Genomic DNA, 21,901 nt, shown 5'->3' on the forward strand with positions numbered 1-21,901 from the left:
AACATCAAGATGATGAGATGGAGGATTGGTAATATACTGCCATAGGTTAATTAGTTGAGTATAAACTCTCGTTATATAAATACTATGTTCTAAATGCTCAAATAACTACAAGTTAAGTCAATAGAGGAGACAAAATGGAATATTAAAGAATGCTGGGTAAGAGAAAAAAGAAAAAACAAAGAATAAATGGAAAAATTAAATACAGCCAACAAGATGGTAGATGTAACAATGATATTGTGAATCACATTAAAAGTAAATGATTCCAACACACCATCTAAAACTGATACAGGAAGGGTACAGGGAAGTGCTGGGCAGGGACGGCTGTGGTCTCTGGCAAGGGCTCCACCCTCAGGCCTGTGCCCACGGACATAAGTGAGAACAGGTACTCCTGTTTTCATGCCCAAATGTTGCATTTTCCAAGACCACTCTAGCCTGTCGCACTCCCCCATCTTGTGCCCATAAAAGCCCGAGACCTTAGCAAGTACACACACAAGCAGCTGGATGTCAAGAGGACCAGAACACACCAGCAGACACTAGCAGACTAGCAATGGCAGAACCTGGGGGACTCTGAGGGTAATTCAGCTGGTGGCTGTCAGAGAAGAGTCCACTACTGGGCAGCCCGACACCGGGGGAAACCACCTTCCCACTCCATCCCCCTTTTGGCTCCCCATCCATGTCGCTGAGAGCTACCTCCACCACTCAATAAAATTTTGCATTCATTCTCCAAGCCCAAATGTGACCCGATTTTTCTAGTACACTGGCCAAGAACCCGGGATACAGAAAGCTCATTGCCCTGTGACAAGGCAGGGGGTCTAATTGAGCTGATTAACACAAGCCGCCTGCAGGCAGCAAAACTGAAAGAGCACATTGTGACACAGGCCTACTTGGGCTATGGGAATTGTGAACACTCACCCTTAGATGCTGCCCTTTGGGGGTTGAGCAGCAGGTCACCGAAGAAGCAAGCCACACCTGTGTTGCATGTCCCATGAGGGGTAAAGGGAACTCAACCCTTTCAAAACTAGAGATGATCAAAACGACTTTTAAAATGCAAGGTGTAACTGCTTTATCTCTAGGTTTAATTGCTCTATCTCTAAAAAGATAGAGGAAAATATAGCATGTAATCATATATCAAAAGAAAGCTGGAATAGTTATGCTAATATCCAAATAAATGAAATTTATAACTAAGAATATTATCAGAGATAAAAGGGATGTTAAATAATGATAAATATGGTTATCTCTCAAAGAAGACATACAAATCTTAAATGTTTATGCAACTGATAATACTGCATGCAGATTCTTGAAGCGAAACACTGTTAGAAATGAAGAGACCAATCCACAATTACACTTAGAAACTTCAACATTCTTCTTTTAATAGTCAATAGAAGAAACACATAGGAACTCAGGAATGATATAGAAAACCTGAACACTACCATCAAGTAACTACAGTAATCCTAATTAATATTTACAACATATTTCATCAAAAGACAGCAGAATATTCTTTTGTTAATGAGAATATGAAACACAGGACATTCACTAGTAGAGATCATATGCTGGACCATTAAAAAGAAAATGAATCAAAATGAAAATAAAACAAATAAAGCAGATATGTTCTTTCACACATTGTCAAATCAAGCTAGAAAGCAATAATAGACATATATTAGGAAATTGGTACAAATATTCAAAAATTATCAACCTACTTCTAATCAACCTTCAGATAAAATAGGAATTATCAAGGCAAATTTTAAAACATATTCAAACGAATGAAATTAAAGATGAAACATATTAACATTTGCGGCATACAGCTAAGTTAGTGTGTGTGTATTTGAGTATGTTTATGAGATTTCAAAATAAACTAATATGTTTTATTGCTGATTTCTTTAAAAAATATTTGATCTTTTATTTTAATAGCATAACATTAGCGAATGGTTAATAAGAAAGAAAACTCACATGCCCGTTTATGTATATATGGTATGTTTATGTGTGCATGAAGAAAACTAAATTATCACTTGATAAAGGTCTTTGATTTTTTTCAATGTATTTTTAATAAGATAAGAGCTTGATATGCTTAAATTCAGCACTTCTCATGACCATTTATATTGTCTCTTACTCTTAAATTATTACAGTAAATTATTTCCTAAAAATTTAGTATATTTAATATTATCTATCCTTGTCTCTGCAAATATATACATAAATGTCATAAAAGTATGTGATACATAACTATTCATAATTATATATGTAATTACAAATAAGATGTGTTTGCATGTATTTTCAAGATAAGCATAAAGTTAGGCATGATAGCTCTTAAGTGCATAGAAATAAGATTCTTGAAGCATTTAGAGATTTACTCATTCAACAAATACTTCTTCACCATATGATTTCCAAACATTTGTTTAAATCCTGAAGTTACAGTTCTGAATGTACATAACTTGCACTTGCAAACTCTCTCTCCCTATTTTTACATACTCTGTCTTAAAGATTTTAAGGATTTTAAAGGAGCAAAGAAAAATATAAAGTAATCAAGGAGGTGATCTAATATATTTTAAAGTAGTAAATACTAAAGAGAAAAGCATGAAAGGGCCATAAAGATTGCAGTAGTGTTCCAGGGGTGGTTTTTCCATTTTTATGTAGGAGGGTTAGAAAATACCTCCTGGAGAAAGTGGCTTTTGATAGTGGCTGGAAAAGTCAGGGGACATGCCAAATGGACACTTGTAGGAAAGCATTGTCTACAGACCGAGGAACAGCATATTTCAAGGCCTTGAACCAGGAGAGTGGCTGGCACTTTATAGTAATATAAGGAAGGTTTCATGAGGGTGGAGGGTGCGGACACTGAGGGGGAAGGACACATGAGATCAGATACTTAAGGGATTGGTGGAGGGAGCGGATAATCTCCTCTTTGTAGGAACTTACAAAACTCTAAGGAACATTTTCTTGAACTCTCCAAAAAGTAAGATAAAAAAGAAATATATCAATGCCTAATACCATCTCTTTTTTTTTTCTTCTTTAAAAAGACAGGGTCTCGTTCTGTTGCTGAGGCTGGGGTACAGTGATGCCACCTCGTAGCTCACCGCAGCCTTGAACTCCTGGGCACAAGCCATCCTCCTACCTCAGCTCCCTGAGTGGCTGGGACTAATGGTATGTACCATCATACTCATTTTTATTTTGTTTTTCATAGAGACAGGGTCTTGCTATGTGCCCAGGCTGGTCTTAAATGCCTGCCCTCAAGAGATCCTCACATCTGGGCTTCCCAAACTGCTGGGATTACAGGCCTGGACTACCTTGCCTGCCCCCAAAATGCTTTTTCAAAGAAACTTTTTATTCACTTACCAATGCTCAGGAATAATTGCCAGGTTGTTATGGATTAACTTTACTCAAAGGAGTGAAACCAAAGCTGTGTAGACCAATTATGCCTGATACCAAAAGTGTAGATATAGACTTGTTTTCATAGAGTGAAAGCTATTACAATTAGAATGTAAGATAAAGAAAGTTTATAAATGTCCTTCTTTAAAAGTAATTTGGTAATTTATACATTCTTCAAGTTGTTTTTAAACTAAACTCAATGATTTTGTAGCTAATTATATCAAAATGTTTTCATGTTTGAAATTCTGATGGTATTTAAAAAATATATTTCTTCATTGTAGAATATGCTTTGATTGGAATTTATCAAGCATGGGCTTTGATATGAAAACCAAAATTATTATCCAAAGATACTTAATTTTTATGGTTGAATTGCAATATATATTGTCAAATAAAGTAGTGTGGTGGAAAGATGACCTATGTAATAAAAGCTTTCAGGGAAAAAGAAACAGTTAGAAGGTGTGAGGATTCTCCTTCTGGCTTGAAACCAGAGTTAGACTTCTAAAATGCAAATAACCCTTGTCTCTCTTTTTTTTTAAATTTAAATGTTGTCAGAATTTTTGATTGCCTTAAAAAAAGTTAACACTGTTTGATACAGTTCTAGAAGTCGTGGTCTGTTTATCCTGCCTGCCTTATTTTTCTCCACCCATAACTTTTACCTCCTCTCACTTCAAAGCTATGGTTATATTGAACACCTCTCAGTTACAAGCATAAAACATCTTTGGATTCTCAAACAATTTTTCATCTGCCTCAAACAATTTTGACCATTATACTTTAGTTATCAGATGAAATATAATTCCTACTGACCATCGCTAGGTTGATGTGTTAGATAATATTTTTAGATGTAATTTGTGAAGCTTTTTTTTTTTCTTTCTGCCTTACCACATTTTCTTCTTTCTCTTTCTCTGTAATTTTTAGCATAGCGGGTCTCATGTCTTTGTGCCTCAGGGGAATTGTCTGCCAGGTAAAAAAATAAATAGAACAAGTCGGCAGGACTTCTAAATTTTGCCTTCAAAATCCTAAAACCCTCAAGAAAGGCTAGGATTGTCAGTAAAAAGGTGTACATTAGTTGAAGAAAGAGTATCGGCCCAGTCAATAACCATAGGAAAAAATTATACCAGCAAAGGAGAAGCAAGAGAGTAATGTTGGATCTGTACATCTCAGCACCTGGACTTTGTTCCCTGCCTTTGTCCAAGTAAGATGAACAGTAGAGATGATTTTTGCATCCGAAATATCTTAGGGGATACAGAGGTGCGAGAAATGTAAAAGTGTTTATTAAAGATACTTAATAAATGTTCTTTAACCATATGATTGCACCAAAATATAAATGCAGAACAGAATAATGCTAGACTTAATGAGGCAGCATCTCCTAGGAGCCTAGAGGCATTGAAGGATTGAAGAAAAAATTGAATTAATTTACAGGAAATTAACTGACATTTCTTTATACCTGTGTGTCCGGGGACATAGTGATACTGCTAATAGTAGTATATGGTCCCATAGCAATTTATCACTATTATAATAAAATTTGCCACATTTTATGCCTACTGTTTAATTGTGTATGTTTTCCCCAGGAATGGGGACAGTTTGGGACTGTCCACAAGTCTATTTTGCTTTACAATTTATTCTCAAATGCCTAACAATAAATGACAATTAATAATCTTATGTTTAAAGAATAAGATGAGAGATGAATGAAAAGTTTGATCGCCTGGGATGAATTCTGGTTCAAATAACAGTATTGTTACTGGATATTTTAGAAACAACCTAATTCAGAGCTTTATCTGTCATCTAAAATTCACTCCACTCTGTGTAGTTCATATCGGTCTTTCTGAAACTGCAACCACATACCTTGCTGGCTGTGGTATATAAAACGTGCAAAGCGATGCATACATTTGCTTTACTTTCATTGGTTTTGAAAGATAATTTTCTCCTGGATAAGAATTTAAACCTATTAAGAAAGTAAGACACACATGAAGATCACTTTGAGAAGATGATATATATCTGTGGGCGAGTGGGGTTCATAAAGCCCTGACTGTAGGGCTCTGACGTTGGAGACTGCCCTATAATGTTTTCACATGCAAAAGGAAAAGAAACTGTGTTGTCCGCAGACAGGTAGTTAAGAGAAAAAGAAAGTTGTTGAGCCAAGAATTCCTAGTTCATTATTTCCAAATTTATCAGTCAAGTATGTCAGAAACTTGGCTCATCTTACAATCACTGAAGGCTCGGTAGCATGTTGAATTTGTTGTCATTGTGTTTCCATGAGCATCAAACTTTCAGGATGGGCTGTAGCAGCTGGGAAGAAAATTCTGGGATAACAATTTTTAAATTGTTATTTTGAGAAATGTGGCAAACCAAGCCTCTTGATTTCTCAGAGGTTGATATTGTATGGAGAAATATGAACATCGATGACTCTGAGTACAAATACATTTAAAACAGTCATCAGACCATTTATTTAATTTGTTTTCCTTCCTCATGTATACATATGAATAATACATAATAAATATCTAGGTCTAACTAAACTCAAAAGACTTTCTTCTGTAAGGATAAAATGAAACGGCAGCACAATCAGAAATCTTTCCATATTTGGATTTGTAAATTTTTCTATTAATTAGTGTTAACAGAAAATAATGGTGTGCCTTGTAACTGATGGCATCTTATATTAAAGGAAGTAAGATAGTTCATTGAAATACACTTGTAATTAACGAGTCCACATAGAGTGGGAGTAGTACTTCCTTAGCATTTCAAAGTTAACCACAGAACAGGCTCTTGCTCCTTTGGACAATTGCCTATGGATATTAATTTAATTCAAATAATCTATGTTAGTAAGTGATAAAGAAAATGCTATTTGAAGCAAGATTCCTGTGAAACATGCTGAACACTTGGATGGTAATAGCTTAACTGTTACTTATCTTTTTTTTTTTTTTTAATTAAATTCTGGCCCCCAGAACCTACTTCTGCCTTCTAGAATGAGAAAGTGTGAAGACACATTTTATTTCTCTTCCCCTTTTGCTGTGAAGAAATAAAATGTTATTAGACTAGACAAGCTCCTTGCAATAATCTTGGCTATTGTATTCATGTTCTCTTCATAGGTCTTTTTCTTAGCAGATAAGAGTTAGATATTCTCTTTTCTAGCTAATATAATTTCAAGCTCTGGTTTCATTTTCCTTAATTTTTGGTATTCTGTGTGAATATCTTGGCCATAAGCTGTCCTCTTTGGCTCCCAGGTCTCTCAATTTTACTCTTATATTCATGTAATGGATCTGTATTTTCTACCATAGAGCCTTCTTTTTATTACAACTCAGCCTTTACCTTGGGTGAAAATTCTTCACTGAGATCCTGGACTCCACAACTGCTAGAGAGAGTCTTCTGTCTTCCTGGCAGACAGCAGAGTTCATTGGGCATGACCCACCAGTGTTTCTGCTTTAATAAATCTCTCATCTCTCACTGGTCTGGGACACTTCCTCAACTAACTTGTCCAGTTTTCCAACCACCTCTATTTTTACAGGTAGAATTAAGCTCTTGGAATCTGTTAGAGACTTTTCTGGTTGTGGTCAAAATAACTGTATATTTTAAGTTCCATAATAGTACAATATCCATTCATGTTGTCTCTTAAGTATCTGGCTTAACATAGTTTTGCATTAAAAAAAATTCTGAAGCTTCTTTTTATGTAAGTGCTTAGCTTATTGGAGTTGAAATAACTCTACTTTACTTTTTGGATATAATATCTCAGCTCCAGCTGCTATTTCTATCTTTCTCTCCTTCCCCTGCAATTTCTCTTTATGATGCAAACTACAGGATAACCCACAGGTTAGCAGTGTGCAGTCAAATAGTTTTTATCACACCTCTTAATTTTTTTTGAGTAGTTAACTTTCACTATTGTAGTAGCTGCTTTCAACTATCTATACTCCCAATTGCCAATCTGCTGAAATTTCTAGATAATAGAAAAATTTTTATTAAACGTAAGTCAATATATATTCAGTTTTTCTAAACTCATGTCTTCATATACCAATATTCTTATCTTCTATACAAAAATTATTCCTTGTGAATCTTTTAAACACAGCATATCAGAATACCAGATATTGAAATATAATGTTACAATATAGTGTTCACATATAAAAACTACATGTATTTTGTGAAAAGGGGAATGTTTGGTTTATGAAAAAGTAAACAATGTTCTTAAGATATCAAACATCTAGCTTCTTCTCAGATCACAGTTATGGCAGTGTTCTTATTTTCCTACTAAGTATTTAAATCATATCAATCAACCATAGAACAACTAATGTGTACTCTCTCTTATTTTGCCATTGTGGAGGTCATGAAAATAACAACTAAGAAAGAACACTTTGTCTAAGAAATTTTAAAATGGAATTTAGACATTCAGCAAGTAGTATATGAGTGTTCATTCACCAAGAATGATTTTGAAAGTAAAGCAAGTATCTTGGAATTATTAAGAATAACAAAAATCACAAATTGAGGTTGTCCCAACAAACCAAGAAGGCAAAGTCTCCATAATTATAAATATATACCTGTCTAACATGTAAACACTTCTTGACTTTATTTAGTTTGCCAGAATGACATAGTTTCTTTCTTGCTTGCTTTCTTGCTTTCTTTCTTTTCTTTCTTTCCTTCCCTTCCTTCCTCCCTCCCTCCCTTCCTCCCTTCCTCCCTTTCTCCCTTTCTCTCTTTCTCTCTTTCTCTCTTTCTCTCTTTCTCTCTTTCTCTCTTTCTCTCTTTCTCTCTTTCTTCTTTCCTGGTTGGAGTCTCGCTCTGTCCCCCAGGCTAGAGTACACTGACGTGATCTTGGCTCACCACTACCTCTGTCTCCTGGGTTCAAGCGATTCTCCTGCCTCAGTCTCCTGATTAGCTGGGATTACAGGTGCACACCACCATGCCTGACTAATTTTTGTATTTTTAGTAGAGACAGGATTTCACCATGTTGGTCAGGCTGGTCTTAAACTCCTGACCTCGTGATCCTCCTGCCTTGGCCTCTCAAAGTGTTGGGATTACAGGCATGAGCCACCATGCCCGGCTGACATAACTTTTTTAAGAGCAAAATTGGCCGGGCGCGGTGGCTCAAGCCTGTAATCCCAGCACTTTGGGAGGCCGAGACGGGCGGATCACGAGGTCAGGAGATCGAGACCATCCTGGCTAACACGGTGAAACCCCGTCTCTACTAAGAAATACAAAAAATAGCCGGGCGAGGTGGCAGCGCCTGTAGTCCCAGCTACTCGGGAGGCTGAGGCCGGAGAATGGCGTGAACCCGGGAGGCGGAGCTTGCAGTGAGCTGAGATCTGGCCACTGCACTCCAGCCTGGGCTACAGAGCGAGACTCCATCTCAAAAAAAAAAAAATAAATAAATAAATAAAAAATAAAAAAAAAAAAAGAGCAAAATTAAACTATTGAAAGAGCTTATATGTATACAAATATATACATATGTATGTATGTGTGTATACATGTTATATACATTGAATTGATTTATGAGCTCACAGAAAGTATGCATTTCAATCTTTGCTAATTAATCTCAAGTTGTCTTACAAAAGAACTGTACTTAATTATATCCTCATCATTGGTGGAAATCTTTGTCAACACTTAGTACTGTCAATGTTTCAAGTTTTATTCCTTGTTTTTTATTGTTGCCAATATGGCCATTGTAATATGTTACTACTCTGTGGGCTAGATTTACACTTATCAAAAAATGTAACGATACAGAATACACTTCTTATATTCAGTGACCATTCAGTTTTCCTCACCAGTTAAATTCTTGTGTTTCTCACCATGCTTGCCTACTTTTGTAGTGTTTTTTTTGTTTGTTTGTTTGTTTGTTTTTGTTTTTTCCTCTCTGATTTTTAGGTGCTCTCTATGGATTTGGAATTCTAATTCTAAGTTGGGATGTATCTTCTTCCAGCTGTAATCTCCCTTTCTATTTTTATGTTGTATTTTGGAGCACAGGCATTGGATATTTCAGTAGGTCACATTTTATAATTTTTCTTTTAAGTGTTTTGCTTCTGTGTCATTTTCGAAATATTGTTACTTGTTTTAAATTCTAAAATTTATTATATAATCTTTTATAATTTAAAGTTTATTTTATATACTTAAGTCTATGAAATACCTTGAACTGAATTTTATAATTGCACCTGTCAATCAAGCAATTTTTAAAAGACATTTTATCAGTGTAGGTTTGGTTAGTAAATTGGAACCACTATAAGTATTACAGACACTAAACATAAGAAATTAGATGTTAAGTATGGTGGAAAGTGGCAGAATCTGGGTGAATGAAGATCTAGAAAAGAATAGAAAGATGGCAGAGTGTGTCACTAACAATTTAATCTGAAGCACAAGATCTCATGGAGCAGCTGAAGCTTATGGGGAAATTTGAAAAGCAGCCTGTATCTGTCTTCCTACGTGAGGTTCTGAAGCAGGAGCTTGGAGAGAATCCTGCAAAGAGAATTCATCTTTTAAAGATATCCCATCTGATGAAACCATGGTGCCTAGTGAAGCTGCCACATCTGATTGCCATAACATATCAAGAATAATAACTTCTGTCTTACTTCTGCCTTCGCTATGGCACTTAGTTCCTTTCTAAATCAGGCTAGAATCTACAGGGCAAGGAATTATAGAAAATATATCATGTAGCTTTATCCTGGATAGGTCGCACCAATTCATGGCCAATTCAGACAATTCCCAGAACTATTTATTAAATAGTTGAAAATTTACATACTGCTCTTCAGTTTGGCCACACATGTGTTATAATATGTTTCCATGTATGGATATATATGTTCTGGGTTTTCTTTTGCTTCTTTCGAATTGCTCTTTTTCTCCTGTATCCGTATCTCAGTCTTAATTATTCTAGCTTTATGTTAAGACTTGATATCTGGTACAGCTACATCCCCATAATGTTGAAGAAGCATCTCTACTTTCCCCTATAAAATGAAGAATCAGCTTGTTAAATTTCAGTTTTAAAAATAAAAACCTGTTGGTGTTCTGAAGATAATTGTATAGAAGGTATACATTAATTTGGCTATATTTCCCTGCCAAACAGTTCTGTCCTTTACCTTCCTCTGACTTTCTGAGTCTTAATTCAAAATCACTTCTTCTACTGATAGCTCAGGACTCTTGTCCTATCGCAGTGAGCAGGCACCAAAACAGTGTGTAGCCTATTAAAGAATTACAACTGAAAAATATTAGCTTTCTGGACAGACAGGTCCATGTATGACTTTGGTTATGAAGCTGGAAGGGACAAATTTTCTCCACTGGGACAACTACATCCCAGGCCCTGACTTTAAGAAGTGATTATAGATCTAATCTTTTCCTTAGATAGGATTCTGTAAACTCTTTTACACTGAAGAAGCCAAATTCCAGCTAACATTTTACTGTTTTCAGATCTGGAACTCAGCAAGCCTGCAGCCTCAGTGACTATTGATATTGGCTACATTTTTATTTTATTATTAAAAATATGTATATTCATGATCAGCCTGGGAAACATGGAGAAAACCCATCTCTACAGAAACTACAAAAATTAGCCAGATGTGGTGGTGCATGCCTATAGCCCCAGCTACTTTGGAGGCTGAGGTGGGAGGTTTGCTTGAGTCAGGGTGGTTGAGGCTGCAGTGAGCTGTGGTCACACCACTGCACTCCAGCTGGGGTGACAGAGTGAGACCCTGTCTTAAAAACTACATATATGTATATATCATTTTCTCTCAGTTTTTTTTCTATTTGTTTTATATTTCATCAATGACTGCTATACTCCTGTAATAGAGGGAAGTCTCGCAGTGAGAATTCACTAATTGTTTTGTCTGAAATTATCATTGGTGGACATCAGCATCATCTAAATCCTTTAAAAGTGAACTTTTTAAAAATTTTATTTTCCATATTTCTTTTTTATTGTAATAAAATTAAAAATTCACTATATTAACTATTTTACAGGTACAGTTTAGTAGTTTTAATTATATTTACATTGTGATGAAACAGATCTCCAGAACTTAACTGTCATTACTGAAGCTCTATACCCAGTAATAAACAGCTCCCCTTTTTCTCCTCTGACCAGCTCCAAGTAAGCCACATTTTACTTTTTATTTTCATTTTGGCAACTTTAGATACCTCATATAAGTGGAATCACTGTGTTTGTCCTTTGGTGACTGGTTTGTTTCATGTAGCGTGATTTCCTGAAGAATTATTCATGTTATAGCATGTAACCATATTCTCCTCCTCTTTATGACTATATAATATTGTATGTATATACCATATTTTCTATATCTATTTACCTACCAATGGACATTTGGGTTGCTTCCACCTCTTGGCTATTGTAAGCAGTGCTTCTATGAACATGAATGAGAAAATATCTCTTAGAGACCCAGGTTTTAATTTGTTTAGATACACAGTTGTGCATCGCATAAGGGCAGGGATATGAGAAATGTGTTGTTAGATGATTTTGTCATTGTGCAAACATCATAGAGTGTACTTACACAAATCTAGCTGGTATAGTCTTCTACACACCTAGACTATATAGTATAGTATTTCTCAGAATGTATATGTGGTCCGTTGTATATGTGGCTTGTCATTGATTGAAACTTTATGCAATACATGTCTGTATAACCAGACATGTGATTGCTAGATCATATGACAGTCCTGTTTTAAATTATTATTATTAGTTTTTGATACAGAGCATCACTCTGTTGCTCAGACTGAAGTGCAGTGGCAGAATCAGGTCTTATTGCAGCCTTGACCTCCCAGAGCCAAGTGATCCTCCCACCTCAGCCTCTTGAGTAGTTAGGACCACAAGCATGCATGACCATACCTAGCTAATTTTTAAAAATTTTATTGTAGAGGTGGAGTCTCTCTATATCTCCCAGGCTGGTCTCAAACTCCTGAGCTGAAGCAGTTCTCCTGCCTTGGCCTCCCAATGTGCTGGAATTCTGGGTGTGAGCCACCACACCCAGACTACTGAAGAACTACCATAGTGTTTTTCATAGAAGTTGCACCATTTTACAATTCCACCACAGTGCACAAGGGTTTCAGTTCCCCAAATCAATTTTTTTTTTGTTGTAGCCTTCCAAATGTAAATGTGTGTGAGGTTTTATATACATATATATGAGTGTGTATATATATGTGTATATATATGTGTGTATACATATGTGTGTGTATACATATATGTGTATATACATACATGTTTTAATAAAGCTCTTGGGCATCTCTTTATCATCATTGCAGAATTACTTATTCAAGTCCTTTTTCCATTTTTTAATTGGGCTTTTTAAAATTATTGAGTTGTATGAGTTCTTTATGTATTCTGGATATTAACCTGTTATCAGATATGTGACTTGAGATTATTTCTTCTATTCTGTAGATTTTCTTTTTACTCTAAAGATTTTATCCTTTGATGAGCAAGTGTTTTAAGTTATATGCAGTCTTATTTGTCTACACTTAAATTTTATTTTATTTTTTTGCTTGTGCTTTTGGTATTGTGTACAAGACTCTGCTTTTTTTCTTCTAGGAATTTTATAGTATGGGTCTTATATTAGATAGTTAATCCATTTTAGTTTTTTATGGTGAAGATAAGGGTAAACTTCATGCTTTTGCATGTGGCTATCTAATTTTTCTAAAACCATTTGTTGAAAAAAGTGTCATTTCTCCATGAATGGTCTTAGCATCTTTGTCAAAGATTTTTTTGATAATAAATGCAGGAGTTTATTCCTGAACCATCTCTTTTATTTTATTAGTCAATACATCTGTCTTTAAAGGATGTTGAATATTGTCAAATGCCTTTTCTTCATTAATTGAGATAATCATGTACTTTTGTCCTTCATTCTATTAATATGATATATTACATTGATTGACTTTTGAGTGGTGAATCATCCTCAAATTCCAAGAATACATCCCACTTGGTATTGATGAATCATCTTTTTAATGTACTTATACATTTTAGTTACTAGTATTGAGATTTTTGCATGCATATTAATCAGGATTATTGGTCTATAGTTTTATTTTCTTACAGTGTCTTCATATTACTTTGCTATCAGTTTAACACTAGCTTCACTAAAAGCCTGGAGTGTGTGTCTTCATATTACTTTGCTATCAGTTTAACACTAGCCTCACTAAAAGCCTGGAGTGTTTCTTTCTTCAATTTTTTGAAAGAGTTTCACAAAAATTGGTGTTAATTCTTCTTTATGTGTTTGATTAAATGCTCTACTTAAGCCTCTGGCCTTGGGCTTTTGTTTGCTTGGGGTTTTTTGATTACTGATTTAATCTTGTTATGTTGGTCTGTTTACATATTCTATTTCCCCATAATTTCATAGGTTACTTTGGTAGGTTATGTGTTTCTAGAAATTTATTTCTTATAGGTTATCCAATTTGTTGGCATACGATTGTTCATCATATCCCCCTATAATCCTTTTGATTTCTGTAACATTGGTAGTGATGTTTCTTCTTTAATTCCTCGTGTTAGTTACTTGAGTCTTCTCTCTTCTTAGTTAATCCAAATAAGGTTTACCAATCTCGTTGATCTTTTAAAAAATCAGATTCATAGATTCATCAATATTTTCTATTTTTTTCCTACATTTTATTTCTCTTTGCTCCAAACATTATTATTTTTTTTCCTGCTAGTTTAGTTTGGTTTCATTTCCCCAATTTTTTGAGACATAAAGTTGTTAGTTTCAAATATTTCTTCTTATTTAATGTTCAATGTTTATAACTACAACTCCAGTCTGAGCTGTGCTTTCCATTCATTCCACAAGTTTGGGTTTGTGGAGGAGGTTTTGTTTTCACTTGTCTCAAAATATTATCTTTTTTTTTTCTTTTCTTTTGTTTTTTTTGAGACGGAGTCTCGCTCTGCCGCCCAGGCTGGAGTGCAGTGGCCCAATCTCAGCTCACTGCAAGCTCCGCCTCCCGGGTTCACGCCATTCTCCTGCCTCAGCCTCCCGAGTAGCTGGGACTACAGGCACCCTCCACCGCGCCCAGCTAATGTTTTGTATTTTTTTAGTAGAGACGGGGTTTCACCGTGTTAGCCAGGATGGTCTCGATTTCCTAACCTCGTGATCCGCCTGTCTCGGCCTCCCAAAGTGCTGGGATTTCAGGCTTGAGCCACCGCGCCCGGCCTAATATTTTCTAAATCACTTGTATCCTTGACTCATTGGATGTTTAAGAATGTGTTATTTATTTTCCACATAGTTACGATTTTCCAGTTTTTCCTTGTGCTATTGATTTCTAGTTTTTTTCCTGTTGTAATTGGAAAAGATGCTTTGTAGAATTTCAGTGTTTTTAATTTATTGAGACTTGTTTTGTGGCCTAGTATGTGGGCTATCCTGGAGGATTTTCCATGTGCACTTGAGAAGCATGTATATACTACTGTTGCTTGGAGTAATCTTTACGTCTCTGTTCACATTGACTTAAAATGTTTAAGTCTTTTATTTCCATACTTCTGTCTGGTTTTTCTTTTCATTATTAAAAGTGAGGAAATGAAGTCTACTATTAGTGTGTGGCCATTTATCTCTTAAATTCTGTCAGTTGTGCCTCATGTATTTATATAAATATAAATATTTATACTCATTATATCTTCCTGGTGAATTGACACTTTTAATATAATGTCCTGCTTTGTCTCTTGTAATAGACTTTTTTACTTATTTTATTTTGTCTGATGTTAGTATAGTCATCTTTGTTCTTTTCACTTACCATTTGCATAATATTTTTTATCATCATTTCACTTTTAACCAACATATGGGGTTAGACCTAAAGTGAATCTCTTACAGACAGCATGTAATTAGATCCTGGTTATTTTTTTTTTTTAATCCTTTCAGTCAAACAATGTATTTTGATTTGGCAGTTTAATCCCCTTACATTTAAAATATTTATTGATAAGTCTCTTATATCAATAAATACTTGCCTTTTTGTTCATTGTTTCTGAATGCCTTGTAGCATTTTTAAAACATTTTAGTTCAGGGGTACTTTTCCAGATTTGTTATAAACATAAACTTGTGTCATGGATGCTTGTTGTACAGATTATTTCATCAACCAGGTATTTCATCACCCAGGTATCAAGCTTCATACCCATTAGTTATTTTTCCTGATCCTCTCCCTCCTCCCATGCTCCACCCTCTGATAGGCCCCAGTGTGTGTTGTTCTCCTCTATGTGACCTTGTGTTCTCATAATTTAGCCCCCACTTATAAGTGAGAACATGTGGTATTTGGTTTTCTGTTCCTACAAGTTTACTAAGAATAATGGCCTCCAGCTTTATCTACATTCCTCCACAGGGCATAATCTTATTATTTTTTATAGCTGAATAGTATTTCATGATGTATGTATAATATATGTTCTTTATCTAATCTGCCATCGATGGGCATTTAGTTTGATTACGTGTCTTTGCTATTGTAAATAGTGCCCCAGTGAACACTTATGTGCATGTCTCTATGACAGAATGATTTATATTCCTTTGGTTATATACCCAGTAATGGGGTTGCTGAGTCAAATGATATTTCTGTTTCTAGGTCTTTCAAGAATCACTACATTGTTTTCCACTATGTTTGAACTAATTTGCACTCCCACTAACAGTGTATAAGTGTTCATTTTTCTCCAGGACCTTGCCAGCACCTATTTTTGACTTTTTAGTAATAGCCATTCTGACCGGTGTGAGATGGTACCTCATTGTGGTTTTGATTTGTGTTTCTCTAATGATCAGTGATGTTGAGCTTTTTTTTACATATGGATGTTGGCTATACGTATGTCTTCTTTTCAAAAAGTGTCTGTTCATATCTTTTGCCCACTTTTTAATGGGTTGGGTTTTTTTCCTGTAAATTTGTTTATATTCTTTATAGGTGCTGGATATTAGACGTTTCCCAGATGCATGGCTTGCAGAATTTTTTTCCCGTTCTGTAGGTTGTCTGTCTGTTCTGTCGATAGTTTATTTTGCTGTGCAGAAGCTCTTTAGTTTAATTAGATCCCATTTGTCAATTTTTGCTTTTGTTGCCATTGCTTTTGGCCTCTTTGTCATGAAATCTTTGCCTGTGCCTATGTCCTGAATAGTATTGCCTAGGTTGACTTCTAGGTTTTTCCATTTTTGATTTTACATTTAAGTCTTAAATCCATTTTGAGTTAATTTTTGTATATATTGTGAGTAAGGGCTCAAGTTTCAATCTTCTGCATATGGTGAGTCAGTAACTTCAGCATCATTTATTGAATAGGGAGTCTTTCCCCAGTCCTTGTATTTGTCACCTTTGTTGAAGATCAGATGGTTGTAAGTATGTGACCATATTTCTGAGATCTCTATTCTGCTCCACTGGTCTATGTGTCTGTTTTTATACCAGTACCATGCTGTTTTCTTTACTGCAGCCCTGAAGTATTGTTTGAAGTCAGGTAGCATGATGCCTCCAGCTTTTTTTTTTCCCCCCTTAGGATTTCCTCGACTTTTGGGTTCTTTTTTGGTTCCATATGAAATCTAAAATTTTTTTCTAGTTCTCTAAAGAATGTCATTAGTAGTTTGATAGAAATAGCATTGAATCATCTGGAAATTGCTGTGGGCACTATGGTCTTTTTAACTATATTGATTCTTTATATCTATGCACATGAAATGTTTTTCCATTTGTTTGTGTAATCTCTGATTTTTTTGAGCTATGTTTCATAGTTCTCCTTGTAGAGAGCTTTCACTTCCCTAGTTAGGTGCGTTCCTAGGTATTTTATTCCTTTTGTTGAAATTGTGGATAAGAATACATTCATGAATTGGTTATCTTCCTGACTTTTGTTGGTGTATTGAAATGTTAGTGATTTCTGTATGTTGATTTTTTATCCTGAGACTTTGTTGAAATTGCTTATCAGCTCAAGGAGCTTTTAGGCTGAGAATATGGAATTTTCTAGATGGTGGCATCATGTCATTTGCAAGCAGGGATAGTTTGACCTTCTCTTTTCCTTTATTTCTTTGTCTTGTCTAATTGCTCTGGTTAAGATTTCCACAACTATGAGGAATAGGAATGGTGAGAGAGGGCATCCTTGTCTTTTGCTACTTTTCAAGGGGAGTGCTTCTAGCTTTAACTCATCCAGTATGACATTGGCTGTGGGTTTGTCATAGATGACTGTTATTATTTTGAGGGATATTCTTTCAATAGCTAGTCTATTGAGAATTATTTTTTAAAAAGGGTTGTTGAATTTCATTGAATGCCTTTTATGCATCTATTGAGATAATCATGTGGCTTTTGTCTTTGGTACTCTTCATGTGATGAATCACATTTATTGATTTCCATATGTTGAACCAAATTTGCATCCCAGGGATAAAGCCTGCTTGATCATGGTGGATAAGCTTTTTGATGTGTGGCTGGATTTGGTTTGCCAATACTTTCTTGAGAATTTTTGCACTGATGCTCATCTAGAATATTGGCCTTAAATTTTTGTTGTCGTTTTGTCTCTGCCAAGTTTGGGTGTCAGGATGATGCTAGCCTCATAGAATGAGTTCAGAAGGAGTCCCTCCTCCTCAAGTTTTTTGGAATAGTTTCAGTAGGAATGGTACCCACTTTTCTTTGTACATCTGGTAGAATTCAACTGTGAATCTGTCTGGTTGTGAGCTTGTTTTTGTTGATAGGCAATTTATTACTGATTCAATTCCAGAGCTTGTTATTGGTCTGTTCAGGGATTCAATTTCTTCCTGGCTGAGTCTTGGTGCAGTGCATGTGTCCAGGAATTTATCCATTTCTTCTAGGTTTTATAGTGCATAGAAGCATTTGTAGTAGTCTCTGATGGTTATTTGTATTTTTTAAGGTCAATGGTAATATCCCATCTGTCGTTTGTAATTGTGTTTATTTAGAGCTTCTCTCATTTCTTCTTTATTAGTCTAGCTAGTGGTCTATTTTACTAATTAACAAGATAAAAGCTCCTGGACTCAATGATATTTTGAATGGGTTTTTGTGTCCCAGTGTCCTTCAACTCAGCTCTAATTTTGTTTATTTCTTATCTTCTGCTAGCTTTGGGGTTGGTTTGCTCTTGGTTCTCTAGTTATTTTCATTGTAATGTTAGGTTTTTAAGTTGATATTTTTCTAACTTTTTTATGTGGGCACTTAGTGCTACAAATTTCTCTCTTAATATTGCCTTTCCTTTCTTAGAAATTCTGGTATGTTGTGTCTTTGTTATCATTTTGATTTCCGCCTTAATTCCATTATGTACCCCCAAGTCACTCAGGAGCAGGTATTCAAGTCCCATGTAATTGTATGGTTTTGAGTGAATTTCTTAGTCTTTATTTCTAATTTGATTGCATTGTGGTCTGAGAGAGTGGTTTCTAGATTTCAGTTTTTTTGCATTCACTGAAGAGCATTTTATGGCTAATTATGTGGTTGATTTTAGAGTGTGTGCCGTATACCAATGAGAAGAATGGATTCTTTTGTTTTTGAGTGGATTGCTCTGTAGATGTCTATCAGGTCCAATTCATCCAGGGCTGAGTTCAAGCCCTTAATATCTTTATTAATTTTCTCCCCCCATGATCTGTCTAGTGCTGTCTGTGTCTTGTCAAAGTCCCACACTTTTATACCCAGCCAAACTAAGCTTCAAAAGAGAAATAACATCCTTTTCAGATAAGCAAACGTTGAGGAAATATGTTGCCACCAGACCTGCCTTGTAAGAGTTCCTGAATGAAGCACTAAATATAGAAAGGAAAAGACCATTACTAGCCACTATAAAAACATACTTACGTACATGAACAAGTGACACTATGAAGCAACCACATAAGCAAGCCTGCATAATAACCAGCTAACATCATGATGATAGAATCAAATCCACACATATCAATACTAATTTTGAATGTTATTGGGCTAAATGCCCCAATTAAAAGGCACAGAATCACAAGCTGGATAAAGAACCAATACCATTGGTATGCTGTCTTCAAGAGATCCATCTCACATGTAATGACACCCGTAGACTCAAAATAAGGGGATAGAGAAAAATCTACCAAGTGAATGGAAAACAGAGAAAACCAGTGGTTGCAATTCTAATTTCATACAAAACAGACTTTAAAGCAACGTAAGGTCGGCCAGGTTTGGTGGCTCATGCCTGTAATCCTAACACTTTGGGAGGCCAAGGCAGGCAGATCATCTGAGGTCAGGAGTTTGAGACTAGCCTGCCCAGCATGGCAAAACCCCGTCTCTACCAAAAATACAAAAAATTAGCCAGGTGTGGTGGCAGGTGCCTACATTCCCAGCTACTCGGGAGGCTGAGGCAGGAGAATCACTTGAACCTGGAAGGCGGAGGTTGCAGTGAGCTGAGATCGCACCACCGAATTCCAGCCTGAGCAACAAGAGGAAAACTCCATCTCAAAAAAAAAAAAAAAAAAGAAAGTCACCTAGATTTATAAAGCATATTCTTAGAGGCCTTCAAAATGTCTTGTATCTTTTGTTTTTCCTTTCCTGTCTTATTGTCTTCCTTTGTGTTTCATTTATATCTTTTGTAGTAACATGCTTTTTTCCCTTTACATTTGTTTTTGTATCTAATTTGCAGATTTTTTTATGGTATTACCATTGCAATTACATAAAAATATCATGGTATTCTGTTTTAAACTGATAACAATGTAACTTCAAGTGCATACAAAACTGTACTCCTATGTAGCTCCACCTTCTTCTACTTTATTGATGTCACAAATTACCTCTTTATATATTGTACACCCACTGACATGGATTAATAATTATTTTTATTCTTAGGCTAGGTGCAGTGGCTCATGCCTTTAATCCCAGCATTTTGTGATGCTACGGTGGGTGAAGCTCTTGACCCCAGGAGTTTGAGATTACAGTGAACTATGTTCACGGCGCTGCACTCTACTCTAGGCAGCAGATCAAAGTCCTATGTCAAAAAGATAGTAAAACTTATTTTTATTGTTTTGCCATTTAAAGTCTGCCCAAGAACTAAAAGTGAATTTATGCACCAAATTCGTATAAATTAGCCCATGTGTGGCTTCAGTTGGCCCAGGTGTGATAGAGATTGCAATGACTACCATTCCATAGGGCACAGGTGGTAAACCTTGTAGGCGTCCTTATGGTGTCATTTACACAGATGTGAAGAGTACACAAAATATTAGGATGTGGTTAAATCTACCTAGATTTCACAGGATGGAGACAACTGGAGCATTGGATGTGCAAGCTAGGCAGAAGGTCACTGTGAAGTTAGTGCACCACAAACAGCCCCCAGTAGGGCACTGCCTAGCGAAACCATGGGGAGGGTAATACCTCCATTAGGCCAGTGACTTATAAACCCAAAGGGCCTAAGTGACCCCTGCAATCCTGAACTGGTAAAGCAACTGGTGTGCAACTCTAGCCAAGGAGAGCCTCAGGTGTGCACCTTTAACCCATGAAAGTGGAGACAGGGGCTGTGCCCATCAAAGCTATTGGGGCAGAGCATCCCAGAGCTTAGGGGACCCAACTCCTATCCCTGTGTGCTCAAAAGGTGGGGCATTGAGTCAAAGAAGATTATTCTGTAGCCTTAAGATTTAATGTTGTTTACCATTTTGGGCTTCAGATCTACATAGGATGCGTCATTTCTTTTTTCCTTTCTTTTCTGTTTTTTTGTTTGTTTGTTTGCTTTTTTGTTTTTGAGACAGTCTCTCTGTCACCCAGGCTGGAGTGCAAGGGCATGATCTCAGGTCACTGCAACCTCTGCCTCCCGGATTCAAGGGATTCTCCTGCCTCTGCCTCCTAAGTAGCTAGGACTACAGGCATGCACCACGACGCCAGGTTAATTTTTGTATTTTTAGTAGAGACAGGGTTTTGCCATGTTGGCCAGGCTGGTCTGGAACTCCTGACCTCAAGTGATCCACCCACCTTGACCTCCCAAAGTGTTGGGATTGCAGGCACGAGCTACTGTGCCCAGCTTCTTTTTTCTTTTCTATTTCCTCTCTTTTGGAATGAGATGATCTGCACTATGCCTGTTCCACCACTGTGTTTTGAAAGCAGATAACATATTTGACATAACAGTCTCACAGCAAAAGGGAAATTTGTCTCAAAATGATTTGTAACTTGAGTTTCACTCATATCAGATTTAGATGATATTTAGGTGAGAATCTGTACTTTAGACTTTAATGTTGATGCTGCACTGAGTTAAGATTTTGGGGCCTAGTGGGATGGAATGCTATGGTCTGAATGTATGTCCCACCAGAATGTGTATGTTGAAGCCTAATATTTAATGTGATAATATTAAGAGGTGGTGACTCTGGGGGAAGTGATTAATTCATAAAATTAGAGCTCTCATGAATAGAATTAGTGCCCTTATATGAGAGTCCCAGATAGCTAGCTAGCTCTTTCCACCATATGGAGATGAAATAAGAACATGTCATCCGTAAGAAACAGGGCTTATGCCTTGATCTTGTAATTCTTGGTCTCTAGAACAGAGATAAATAAATTTTAGATGCTTATCAGCAACTAAGTCTATGGTATTTTATTATTAACAGTTCAAATGGACTAAGAAAATACTCATTTTGTCCATGCATTATTTTCCTGGTTTTGTGTAGTTGACCATCTGTTAGCTCATTTAACATCTTTAAGAGAGTTACATGATTTTTTTTTTTTTGTCAGACAACTCATATATTTGTAATTTTTTTTA

General features: G+C 36.0%; 1 long non-coding RNA gene across 3 annotated transcripts in view; it reads left to right on the forward strand.

Annotated features, from left to right (window-relative positions):
- LOC105477019 (uncharacterized) overlaps positions 1-3,127 on the forward strand; it is a 411,286-nt gene extending 408,159 nt beyond the window's left edge. For all 3 annotated transcript variants that reach the window (XR_011614691.1, XR_011614693.1, XR_011614692.1), the window contains one exon: positions 3,009-3,127. This is a non-coding gene — a long non-coding RNA (uncharacterized lncRNA). The remainder of the gene's footprint in view (positions 1-3,008) is intronic.
- Positions 3,128-21,901: the final 18,774 nt, after the last annotated feature.

The sequence above is a fragment of the Macaca nemestrina genome, chromosome 16, assembly GCF_043159975.1.
Source record: "Macaca nemestrina isolate mMacNem1 chromosome 16, mMacNem.hap1, whole genome shotgun sequence".
NCBI classification, from domain to species: domain Eukaryota; kingdom Metazoa; phylum Chordata; class Mammalia; order Primates; family Cercopithecidae; genus Macaca; species Macaca nemestrina.